This window comes from Dermacentor albipictus, chromosome 9 (genome assembly GCF_038994185.2).
Source record: "Dermacentor albipictus isolate Rhodes 1998 colony chromosome 9, USDA_Dalb.pri_finalv2, whole genome shotgun sequence".
NCBI lineage: Eukaryota > Metazoa > Arthropoda > Arachnida > Ixodida > Ixodidae > Dermacentor > Dermacentor albipictus.
The window spans coordinates 101,215,733-101,228,064 of NC_091829.1; positions in this window are offsets into that span (position 1 = coordinate 101,215,733).

Sequence of the window (12,332 nt, forward strand, 5' to 3'; positions counted from 1 at the left end):
GGCATATACGTATACCTAAACATGCAGAAATGTTTGCTCCTGGACAACTCCACTGACTCAACACCGGATTTTCTGTGACACGGAGCCCTTAACACTATCACACTAGAAATTGAACAAGAGCGTTTACATTTCTGCTTTAATCTAGGCTGCACCCACTTCAGTGGTTCGGTAGCAGCAATCTCATTTGGATGGAAGTGAAATGCGCAAACCTCACTCTACCATAACTTAAGTGCACATTTAAAGAACCCCAAGGCATCAGGGTTCATTCGAAGCCCTTCGTTAAAGTGTTTATTTATAGTCTCTGTGTTGCGTTGGAATGCGGAGTACAGATGCATGTTTTCGAAGTTGTAGAAACTCTACCATATGCTTTTTAACAAGTATGCAGACTGGAAACATTTAGTTCGATACTAAAGTTTACCTTGAAATACTAGCAGACATGGCATTATCGATGTTATCATGACGCAGAGCAAAATTTGATGTTGTTTAACAGTAAGGCTAGGTATTATGATGTCGCCCGTGTAAACAGGGATGCCACATGTTCTTCTGGCCGTACTTGTTAAACGAATGCATTTGCAGTTTCACAGCATGTAATGGCATGCAATTAGGCCTACAACCATGACAGCTTGGCCTGCACACCCCCAGTGAGTTTATATAAAGTTTATTCAATCCTTTAAGTGCCGTGCTCGAGAATACTCGTCTGGGCACCAGTGAACACTCCTGGCCTTGCCCAAAATAATTTGCAAGTTGAATGAATTAAATAGTGAAAACGCCGATCAAAAACAGTAGTTTAAAAATGTTTGAGATGTTCCAGCTTCCGTACAGAAGCCTTGTTACAAAACAAGGCTTCCATAGCAGTCGGAATGGTACTTACAGATAAGAATAACAATTTTTACAGCACAAAGCCATTTTCAAGGGAAAGCAGAAGTTTGTGAAGACGTACATGTATTGCTACATAGTGTTAATAAACGATTGCATTAAATGTTTCAAGAATGTATGCAAAGATGTCTGAACTGCTTGGTTATTATGAAGGCTATTCCAGACAAACGTGCCTATCAGTTTTTACCTGCGTGGACTGTAAGCAGTCATTTTGGGCAACCAAAAGCAATGCCATGACAAGCATCCTTCATTATCATGCAACAACCTGCATGAGCCTGTCATTAAGGCAAGTTTGTCATTATAACAACAATTTGATGGACTAAAGATTAAGAAGGGACTATATTTTCTCACAATATCGTAAATCCAGACCAAGGAGGTGAAGTGAGAAGCTCTCCCACTGCATTTAAACATCATTTTAAAAAGCTGCATCCAACACGAAACTTTGTTATATACAATATTTGCTATACTCCTGGGCTGTCCCAGCTAATGTGGAAAATAAAGATTTAAAAAGAAAGAAAAAAAAAACACCATGCTAGATACGATTTCAAGACGTACGATACTTCGTCATCAGAGGCCTGAGGACCGAACACCTTAAGTCTTAAAATCATATTTGCACCGTGTTTTTTAAATAGTTTTCTTGTTGAACAGCTTGGCTAATGTTGGCTAGTGCACATGGTATATGTTGCATGCTGATATTAGCGAGAAACAATTTAGATTCGTCAATTTAGATATCCGATAATTCGTTATATCGAGGTTTGACTAGTTAGGCGCACTGCATGCATGAAAGTTATAGCCTTGAACTTGCCCGCTGAACGCTCCTGGCATCCTTGCCATAGGCGTATTTACCGGGGGAGAAAAGGGGGGCACTTGCCCCCCTACTGTAAGAACTGTAGCCCAACCCCCCCTACACACACACTTTCGAAACCTAAGGGCGCGGGTGGCATGAAAATTTTGTATTATCAAATACCTGAACTGTCGCGGGTGCCAGGGTCACCAATTTTGCAGATGTAGCGTGCATGCGTTTGCGTGACGCTGTTGCGTAAACACAAATCTACGACACGAACTTGTATCGGTACGCTCCGAGCACGGAGTAAAACATATAGGAGGTGAAACTCCCGTCAGCGCGAGCGAGCGCGGGCGACCAGATAAAGTCACAATTGTTGCATGCGCCGACGCTACCCTATGCAGTGGCGGCACCATGCGGCGCGTCGTAGAAGCAGCAGCGGGGAAAAAAAAAAAAAGCAGCGCGCGGCGCTCACTCCGGCGGCACCCGCTCAAAGCAGACGACAAGCAGACGACACGGGTGTTTGCTTCAGCGGGCACGCCGTAACCGAACTGCGTAGGTGCGCGCACTCAAGAAAACTGTTTTGTTGTGTGCCCATCAAAAAAAGCAACACGTGTGGCAAACTTCCGCTAATCTTCCTCTTATCGCCAAGCAGCTAGGGCAACTAGTTTTCGCGAGTCTTATAAAAAAGAAAAGGAACGGAAACACATGCACGGCGGCATCCTTCCTAAGCGCACCCCTGTGAGCACTAGAGCGAGAAAGAAGCGGTCGCCCTTTGAGCGATTAGGAACGAGATAGCCATCAGTTTTGCAAGCGCGAAAAGCCGAAAACCGCCCGCCACGGAGCAAGATAGCCCTGGCTACAACCAGAAGCTACGTATCATCTTATAGCTGTCATGGAAAACGCGTTTTATTTTTTACTGTGCTCAAATGGCTGAAGCGTAGCAGCAGTTGCTTTTCGGGCTACAAGCGGTAAAGAAGCGCGCGAGAGTGCCCTCAGTAGAAGTCAGGCGCGCGCGGCCGAACGGGAGCAACACTCGACCGGTTGCCCTGGCAACCGAAACAGCGGTAATTTCTTCCCATGCCGCCAGGTGCCGCCAGCATTAAAATATCTCCGCGGGCTTGTGACCTTTTCTGGTCGCCGCAAACAGCGGAGTTTCCACTCCTATATTTCTTGCTCCGTGGCTCCGAGGCAAGGAGAGGCAGCGACTTCCGACGCTACACGACGAGTGTGTCCAGCAAGGTCGAAACTTGCCGAGCCGCCCTCAGAGGCGCTGGCTATTAGACACAGACACTGTGTGCGTTCTGCGTGAACGCGGGGAAACGCGGACGGCGTCGGCAGTAGCTTTGTCGAACTTTCGGTGCGTTGCCTCGTTGTGTAGCGTCGGAAGTTGCTGCCTCTTCTCGCCTCTCGACATTTTACAGCGAAAGCTTTACTGGCCACGAACTTGCGATTTCGCCGTGGCCGTGCTCCGAGGCACATGACGTCACACCGCGTTCCCCGTCACATCGCGTTCCTCGTCGTTGCGTTCGCCTCCGCTCGCTTCGCCAGCTGCGTTGCATGCCTGATAACATGTCGGAGGATTGAAAAGGAGAGCTCGCGTGCGCCGCAACCACAGTTGAGGCGGCAGTATGGACGGCAATTCTGATAAGCCAGGAGGAGGCCTGGAATCGACATGGGAACGAGATGAAGAGGTGGTGGTGGTGGTGGTAAAAACTTTAATTCGTCAACAGAAAATGATTTAGGAGATTAGATGTGGGAAGACATGATGGCTTCGTGAGGTGGCCGTCAGACCGTGTCTTACGGCGACTTCTAAAGCCCAGGTCACGGCCTGCAGTTGAACCGCAGGTTCCGAGCTGGTCACCGCAGCCTCCCACTGCTCTCGGTTGGATAGCTGCCATTCGGCTCTAGGTTTGAGCTCAGGGCATCCGTGCAAGATGTGTGCTAAATCGGCTTTGTCGGCCTCGCATAGCGTACATTCAGGGGTGTGTGTCCCTGGGTAGACTATGGATCTATAGTTTGTACGGGTTGGGGAAGGTGTGTGTTTGGAGTTGCCTCCACGTCGCCTGCTGGTTTTTGGTTAAGGAATTGTCAGGGGGTGGGTATTCGAGTCTGTCGTTTTTATAGTATTGCGTAATTTCGTGGTAGGTTATCATGCGCTCTTTTGCTCCTCGCAGGATCGGTTGGCTCACTGCCCGGTTGACGAGTCCTCGGGCGAAATTGTGAGCCGCTTCGTTCCCGGGATGGGACGAGTGCGCAGGGATCCAGATGATTTTGATCTGGCGGGGCGTGAAATGTATTTTCTTCAGAATTTGTTGCGCCGGTTCGTGGGTTCTGCCTTTGGCAAAATTACGCACTGCCGTCTTGGAGTCGCAGAAAATTATTTTGGCTGCGGTATTTGTGATAGCTATTGCTATCGCGGCTTCTTCCGCTTCTTCCGCGTGCCTTCCAAAAATGGTGACCGCGGTGATTTGAGGTCGTTTCCTACTACCCCTGCGGAGAAAGCGTCGCGTTCTCCGAGTTCGGCTACGTCTACGTAGACCGCCTCCTCGTGGTTTGCGTAGTGTTTCTGGAGTGCTTTGGCCCGGGCCTGTCTCCGTTTGCTGTGATACTCCGGGTGCATGTTCTTTGGGATTGGGTCAACCCTGAGGCGATTGAAGATGTCTCTGGGTATGGGCCCGACGTTTGTTTGAGTGCTCTCGTACGGGATGCTTAATTTCCTTAGGATGTGTCTTCCCGCAGGTGTCTTGGTTAATCTTTCGTATTGGGCTGTCCTGTGTGCTTCAACTAGTTCGTCCAAACGAATCGCCCCGGAAACAGACGAACAGCGCGCCAAACGACTGGCTAAACGCCGCAACATAGCTAGACAACAAGACTAATCTGGACCTGCAATCAAGATTAACCAAGGCTAATCATGCTATGCCTTAGCTTTCACTACGTATATCGTGGCATAACCGAGCTCACGACCGGCTTTATTACAATAAAGCCGGTCGTGGCCAAGCTAAACCACTGCCAATTTTCTCTCTCTCTCTTGCTCCCTAGTACCTACTGCGCATGCGCCACTAGTAGCACCGAGCCACAGGTGTTCCGCCGCTGCGAAGCGCCGCGCCTTTCCGCCGCCGTTTGGTATGACGTCACACTGCGTTCCTCGTCGTTGCGCTCGCCCCCGCTAGCTTCGCGAGTTGCGTCACATGCCTGATAACATGTTGGAGGATTGAAAAGGAGAGCTCGCGTGCGCCGCAACCACAGTTGAGGCGGCAGTATGGACGGCGACAATTCTGATAAGCAGGAGGAGGCCTGGAATCGGCATCGGAACGAGATGAAGAGGAAACGAGTCGCCCAGAAAACAGACGAACAGCGCGCCGAACGACTGGCTAAACGCCACAACACAGCTAGACTAACCAGACCAACTTGGACTTGCAATGAAGATTAACCAAGGCTAACCATACTATGCCTTAGCTTTCGCTACGTATATCCTGGTATAGCCGAGCTATAAGCCACTGTCAATTCTTTTGATGCAAGTTCCTGTTGTACATCTGGGTTCAATTGTGTTTGCGCCATTGCATCACGTAAACACATGCACGCTGCATGTACAAGAGGGCTATTTTTTTACCTACACTGGCTACACGAGTGTGTGTAGAAAAGTGTAGCTCCGCCGATCTACATGAAGCCATTTTTATAGCTCCAGCGTAGCATGAAAACTGCACTTCCTACACTGTAGTTTTGATGAGTGTATAGGCAGCAGACGACAAACAAGCAGGCTGGCGTTGCAAATTCATGTGTCGCCATTTTGTCTGTTACTCTCGGCGCTGATATAGTGACGATAGTCAATATTCGTTGCAAGGACGGCAGTGTGGTACTGGCACGAGCACATATGTCACAGAGGAAGGTGAGCTAATCTTCCAAGAAGATAAAATTATCTTACTCACAGAGGGTGCGGGTTGTTTCAGACTATATGCGCTGTATTTTATACGCATTGGGAAGTTGTCTTCGTGCACTGTGCGTTCGCAGTCTAGATTTGTTGATGAAAGGAAACCTGATCGTACATTGGCGTTTAGTTTTATGCAAGGGCGTATACGCAGCCAGTAAGTGCGAATTCAGGCGAAGTGTGGAATCGGGCGCTTTTCGTGTGCTGATGCAAAAGAGACGGTGTCTTCTCTGATTGGCTACAGCCCAGCGTGGCAAGTGCAGCACACGACGTCATTAAAACCCCTTAAACTTCGTAAAGTAGCGCCACGCTTTGAAGACTGCCGCTTCCTCCTCGCGCGCTCTGGCCAAGGCTGCCGTCGTGTCGCTATTGGCCTAATAGCATCATGTGGGCCCTTGCGCCTTGCTTCAGCGCCATTTTTGCTCGAGAGGCGTGTACGGAATGGCGAGGAGCGCATGTTGGCACCGTTGCTACGCTCGAGCAGGGTAGGTGGCGCCACGGTCTAGGATAGAGCGTGAAAGAGAGGAGAAACGAGAAGTGAAGGCAGAGGAGAGTGTCGCTACTTTACGAAGTTTAAGGGGTTTTAGACGTCATAGCAGTTGGTTCTTTATTCTATGTCAAAGCCTCTGCCCGGCATTACACTCGTCTACATGAGCCTGTACGAAGTTTACATAAAAAATATAGCCTTATTAGCGTGCATGTGTTTACGTGATGCCATTGCGTAAACACAAGTAAACACAGATCCACAACACGAACTTGTATCAGTAATGCTAAGAGGCGAGAAGAGGCAGCGACTTCCGTCGCCCTACACGACGAATGAACCCAGCTCTTCTTCCAAGGTCGAAACTTGCCAATCCATCGTCAGAGGCGCTGGCTGTAGTGTCACGGGCGCATGTCATGCGCACTGTGCGCTCTCGGTGTGAACATGGGGAAATGCTGACGGCAGTAGCTCTCTCTTTCATGTGTTGCCTCGTTGGTGCTGCTACAAATCTATATATATGTCCAGAGGCTGTTGAATTTCATTGTGTAATCACCATTTATCCTAGATATATTTGTGACGACGTTCAGGAATGTAGACAGTTGGGCGAGTTTGTGAGCAATAATTATGGTAGCAGTTGTCCCGTGCGAACTTTCCGCATTTTCGTGTCGTGTTATTGTTTTGTGCTTCATGTTTTAAGAAGAAAACACTCTCCAATGTGGAGAGCCATTACAACACCGCCTTGAATTTTGTCTATTGGCATTTGTCCCTTGTGACATTGTCTGCGTGTTAATATTGCTACAGAACAGCCGCCACAGTGAGGCTGCACTGAGGAGGAAGAACGACGTGGGCCCCGCTTGATATAGTGTCGCCATTTTGGCCTTCTGTTAGCTTCCCTGTAAATAAATTGTATATAGTATTGGGCTCCAGCTACACGTAACAATATTATTTTTAGGCTGTTTCTTCATAAGAGTTACACTAGCCTACATTCCCTGGCAGAAGCAAAAAACATAGAAATTTCATATTTTCAAGAAATGAGAGTAACTTTTTGGGTGATATATATAAAATGTTTGAACTCTGTAGGTTACTTATACATGTGCATTGAAAATATTGACTAAATACCTGCTTCCTCCCAACTTTTATGCCTTATACAAGGTATTTAGTTGCTTTTCCTTGTTTTCTCGGTGGACTATGTGATTCACAGTGTTTATATTTCATTGAAGTAGGAATCGTGTTCAGTGTGACGAGCGATAAATGTTTAATCTGTGTGGGTTTATTGCAGCCTTTGTAGAAAGTTACTTGTTCAAGTGTTCCAATGTTTTTACACTGCCATTACTTCAAACGTTTACCAAAGTGCTAAAACAATAGTGAACTTTAATTTCCATGATAATAGGGATAATTTTTAGTGTAATGCACTGCAACATTTTCACGTACCTGTTTTAAATGCAACGTTATAAATTACTGAATCCTCGTTCTTTTAATTTTTGTTTGTCATAAGAGGCTCACAGTTTGTTTCTGCAGTGTCTTTGGCGAACTGAGCAAGGCACCTTGTTCATATCTGGGGAAATTTAGAGGCACGGTATGTGTAATGTGTAGGCAATGTTCCAGAAATGTTGGTTAAATGTGCCTTTTTACAGTAGATTACATATGTAAGTGGTCCGGAGTGTTACAAGTGTGTTTAACAGTGGTGTCAAACTTATACTGCTGCCATGGCATAATTGCAATTGCAACCGAGGTCAAAGCTTTCTAATATATGGAATATGGGGAATGCTACCCTAAGTTTGTGTGCGATGTTAAATGTGTGTAGATCAAATACAGCTTCTGTAAAAAATTATAATACAAATATTAAAAAAAATCTTAATTAAGCAAACATTCGAAACGTCAAGCTGCTGTTAATCAGCTGTTTCCAAAATTTCCACGGGTACTATGCATTTCACAAACTTTATATCTAGAAGGAATGGGCACAGCTTAAGTGGAATACGTCACCAAGTTGAAACGTTGCTGGCTTACTTAGGAGCGTTATGAATAATTATTGAACGCTCATTTTTTTTTTATGAGCGATATGTATATTGGGTTCGCCTGGGGTGCTCAGTAAATGAAACAAGTCAGCTTCTTTATGCTTGGTGACAGTATAAGCACGAGGTAACGGGTGATGTGAAGGCAAAGTTGAAAGTGGGTGGGTAATTGAGGCTGTGGTAATAAATTACCATTGTAAGTGCTCTAGCTTTGCGAGTGTGTTACCAGAAAGTCAAGTTAAAGTGGTAGAGCAATGTTCTAGAACGTCTAAGGCGTCAATATAATCGCGAACAGAGCTTTAGTAACCGAGAAATTGAGGTAAATGCACGACACGATTTGAGACCCCCCAGCGACATTCCGGTACTAAACTGATGACGTAGGATTTCCCCGTAATTTATGTTACTAATACTCAACTACTCGTATTAAGAATATCATTTCATTCGATTATAAGACGGAAGAAAATGCTACTTGTCTACGTCTACTCGATTCTAACAAAAAATAAGATTTTGACGTTGCCCTTCAGTAATATGGGCGTTCGAAAGGTTTCGTTTTCGCTCGACTCTGCGCGCTCGACCCTGCGGCGCGCACGCTTTGGAGTTTCAGTACTTTCGTTATCGCGTCGTGCTGTGAGGGTTCTGCTGGCTCGCGAAACTTTCATTTGGAACAAGCAGCGAGAATGTCACGTCCATGTGATGTCGTGGGAAGCCCTCGTTGCTTTCCCGCTCCGGAGCCGGTGTCGAGGCCACCGTCGTACTACGCAACGACGCCGGCAGTGCGAGCCCTCAGCAGCAGGTTGCGCTCGTCGGTGCTCAAATCGCTGAAGTTGAGCCCACCATCGCGAGCCAATCTGTCGGTGTCAGGGTCCATTGCGACGAGCGTCGAAGTTAGCGTCATAAAATGAAGTACCAGCTTATGGGCGTACTGCGGTATAGTAGCGGCGCCTGGTGGCGGTGCGGGAAACGACGCCTGGGTCATGCCAGCTTGGCTGTGGCGAAGCACGTTTCTAGGCCGAGTTTTGCGTCGATTCGCACTTTTTTATGCCCTGTTGCGAGTGCGAAAAGGCTCACAGACCAAGCCGACCACGCTGCGAGCTCGCCGCAGCCTATAGTTTAACGAAAACGGACTCTCCGTGTGCCGTAGGACGTAATGCGTTCCTCCTTCCGCTAGCCACCATACTCCCGCTTTCGCACTGCTGTCGGCTCTGTCTTGGCTCTGTTTCTGGCCGCGCGTTTGCGTTTTGCGCAGAAAAGCCGTAGCGCCGTCTGCGGACGCCGTTCTACTCACCGATGGCGCAACGTCACTATGAGACCATGATGTCAGATCTCCTCGATCGGAGGGCGGGCGATTTGAACTGCGCTAGAGGTACGCGGACGCTTCAGAACGCATTTTCTCTTAAAATAAGTCTCTCCTTGGCACGAAACAAGCGTTTCGAGGTTTCTGTGATGGTATTTCAACAGTCCACGTTGACTTATTAGTAACCTTTAGTGTCCCTTTAACCCATTGCCCTGTCAGAACTACCAATGCCACCAAGATCAAATGTAGCACAAATAGGCGGAACGCTATGAAAATCTCTATGTGAAGCTAAATGAGTTGGATCGAATGCAGCTTTTGTAAACAAAAATACATTAAGATTTAGAATGTGTGATATGGCCGCTATTAGCTATGCTTCCCACTGTCCCGACATATCTGTAAGTTACAACGTGTTTATATTTTGTGGAAATTTGGGAGGGGTGGTCATGTTAAGTTCCATGTCTGATAAAATCTTTAAGTTCCTGATTACAGGGTCCTCAACGCATGACCGAAGAGGAATCAGGAGCTCAGACCTACATCAACTCATGGCCGTCCAGAGGGCCTGCGACAGGGCGGTGAGGCTCGGCCTACACGTCCCGACGCGGGAGCGGCCCGCTGCTGCACTGCCTTGAGTGGTAGCATACCTCAGGACCTAAATAAAGTTCTCTGTCTGTCTGCCTGACCTGGTCCAGTACCAAGTAATTACTTAACCCTCATTTTAATTTTTTCCATTTTCAAGCGTGATACGACGTTCGTAGCTGGTTTCTGGAGGTCCTCAGTGAACTAATCAAGGTACCTTGGTTACATTTGGTGAAAATAAGGGGCACGTTATGGATGATGGTGTAGGCAAAGTTGAAAGTGAGGGAACAAACTGCAGCATTTGAAGTAAATTATGGATGCATGCGATCCAGAATGTTATCAATGTGTTTTACGAACAAAGCGAAATTTATCTCGCTTCTCAGGGAGATCTGGGAACTTAACCAAGATAAAATCTAGCAATAATACGGGGGATGCTATGCCAGAAGCTTTGGGTATTGTTCTGGTGAAGTAAAATGTGTGTTGATGAACTACTGGCTTTCAAAAATTCCTAAAATAAGTACTCGAAAGTGTTACATGGGGGCAAGGTTTCAAATGGAACCGAGCAACCATTTAAGGTGCAATTACAGGAAACTAAAACTATTATTTCAGCAGGTCAAAAGAAACAGCTTCGCTGGAAATTAGTTTGTCATTCTGAAAGTTTGCAAACATCTGCTGTAATTTTTTTTCTTATGAATATTGCAAGTCTTTTATGTGGGCTGCTTTGATGTGTACGACCTCTACTATACTATTGCTTTAACTAGCGATAAATTTGTACTATAGACTTATACACAAATTATTTGTTGAATTATTAAAATTGTAGCAAACATATTTTTATAACTGTGGTACTACTGCTACTGCGCGGCATCAGGGACTTCTGTCAGGCACTAATTGCCTTTTGTCACTTCATCATCTGGAGATTTTCAATAATTTCAGGGAATATATTGAAGTAATTTTTGGACCACCATGGTTCACCATGTCTGACTGATAATTACGTGTATGGCTGATAATCAAAATTACCTGCCAGACGCGCATTTACTGGTTCTTTCTCTTAATGCAATAGTAATCTTCAACACACACACACAGAGAGAGAGAGAGAGAGAGAGAGGGAGAGAGCGAGAGAGGTGGGTTCGATAGTTCATTGTTTGCCCCTTCCCACTCGAGAAATAGTTGGTGTATCACTGATCCTTCATAGGATATCCTAAATCGGACACCATTTAGGAGACAAAAAGATGTCCTGTTTGTCTCCTAAAGGGTGCACAGATATCAGGAAATTATCTGGATGTCCCATAAACAAAGTGTTTTCACTGGAGTATTCATGCAATATGCATGCAGAGTTGAGAAACACAAAAGACAATGCAAGTTGCATTTTAGTATTTATTTAATTTTTCTCACTTTTATTGAGCTAAGCTTCATGAACAACTCTTGATGAGTTCCATGCACACAACGTACGATGGGCTTTCTTCACGTGCATACGCTCACACTGGAACTTGGAATGAATGTTAGCACTGTACAAATAACACGATAGAGAGACTTCTTTGTATCACTGACACCTGTAGCGTTCTTGCAGGCACACGCATGTCTGCCTGAATCTTTTGAACTTCTACAAGCACCAAACCGAAGAGAAAAGTCCAAATTTACAGCCGCAATGAAGACCTTCAAAAATAAATTAAGAAATCTGCAATATACCCCATGTATATTTCAAAAAAGTAGGAACTATTCTGATTTGGCCTTTCTTTTTTTACTCACTATATGAAAGTGAATATATATTTTGACTAGCAAGGCAGTTTCGAGAAACACGTTGGGCTTGAGAAACTTCCTCACGAAGGAAACACAAACAGGAGGCACACTGAAGACAATATGAGGCTGAATGCCCTAGAAATAAAGTTAACCTCAACCACAGCAAAGGACAAATACCTAACCTGCATGTTGTACTTGCAATTTATCACGAAAAAGTGACACTGCCATGAAGACTGGCCTTTTATGAACGTAGCCTGTTTCAGGATTTATAAAATAGAAAGAAACGTGCGCTTTCTTTACAGTATCGCGAGACTAGCAAAACTTCAGGCTTGCAGGTGACAACTTGAGCAAGTGCATGTATGCTATTTGGCTTGATTATGAGAACTGCTGCCTCACTGTCCCATGTACTGGCTGTAAAAAAAAAGTTAAGCAGTGTCACAGTTATGTTCCCTTTGATTGATGCAATGTGCATTACTGCTGGGCTTTGGCACCAGTTCAAAAAGTAGGCGCTCATTTGTGATTTGCAACCAAAGCTGGAAATGTCGCAGCCCCATCCAAAGGCTGAAGTGCTGGAGACCGTAGACTCTCCTACGAAAATTTCTAGAATGAACTCTGGCATTACAGTTTCTATGGAAGCTGCAGGT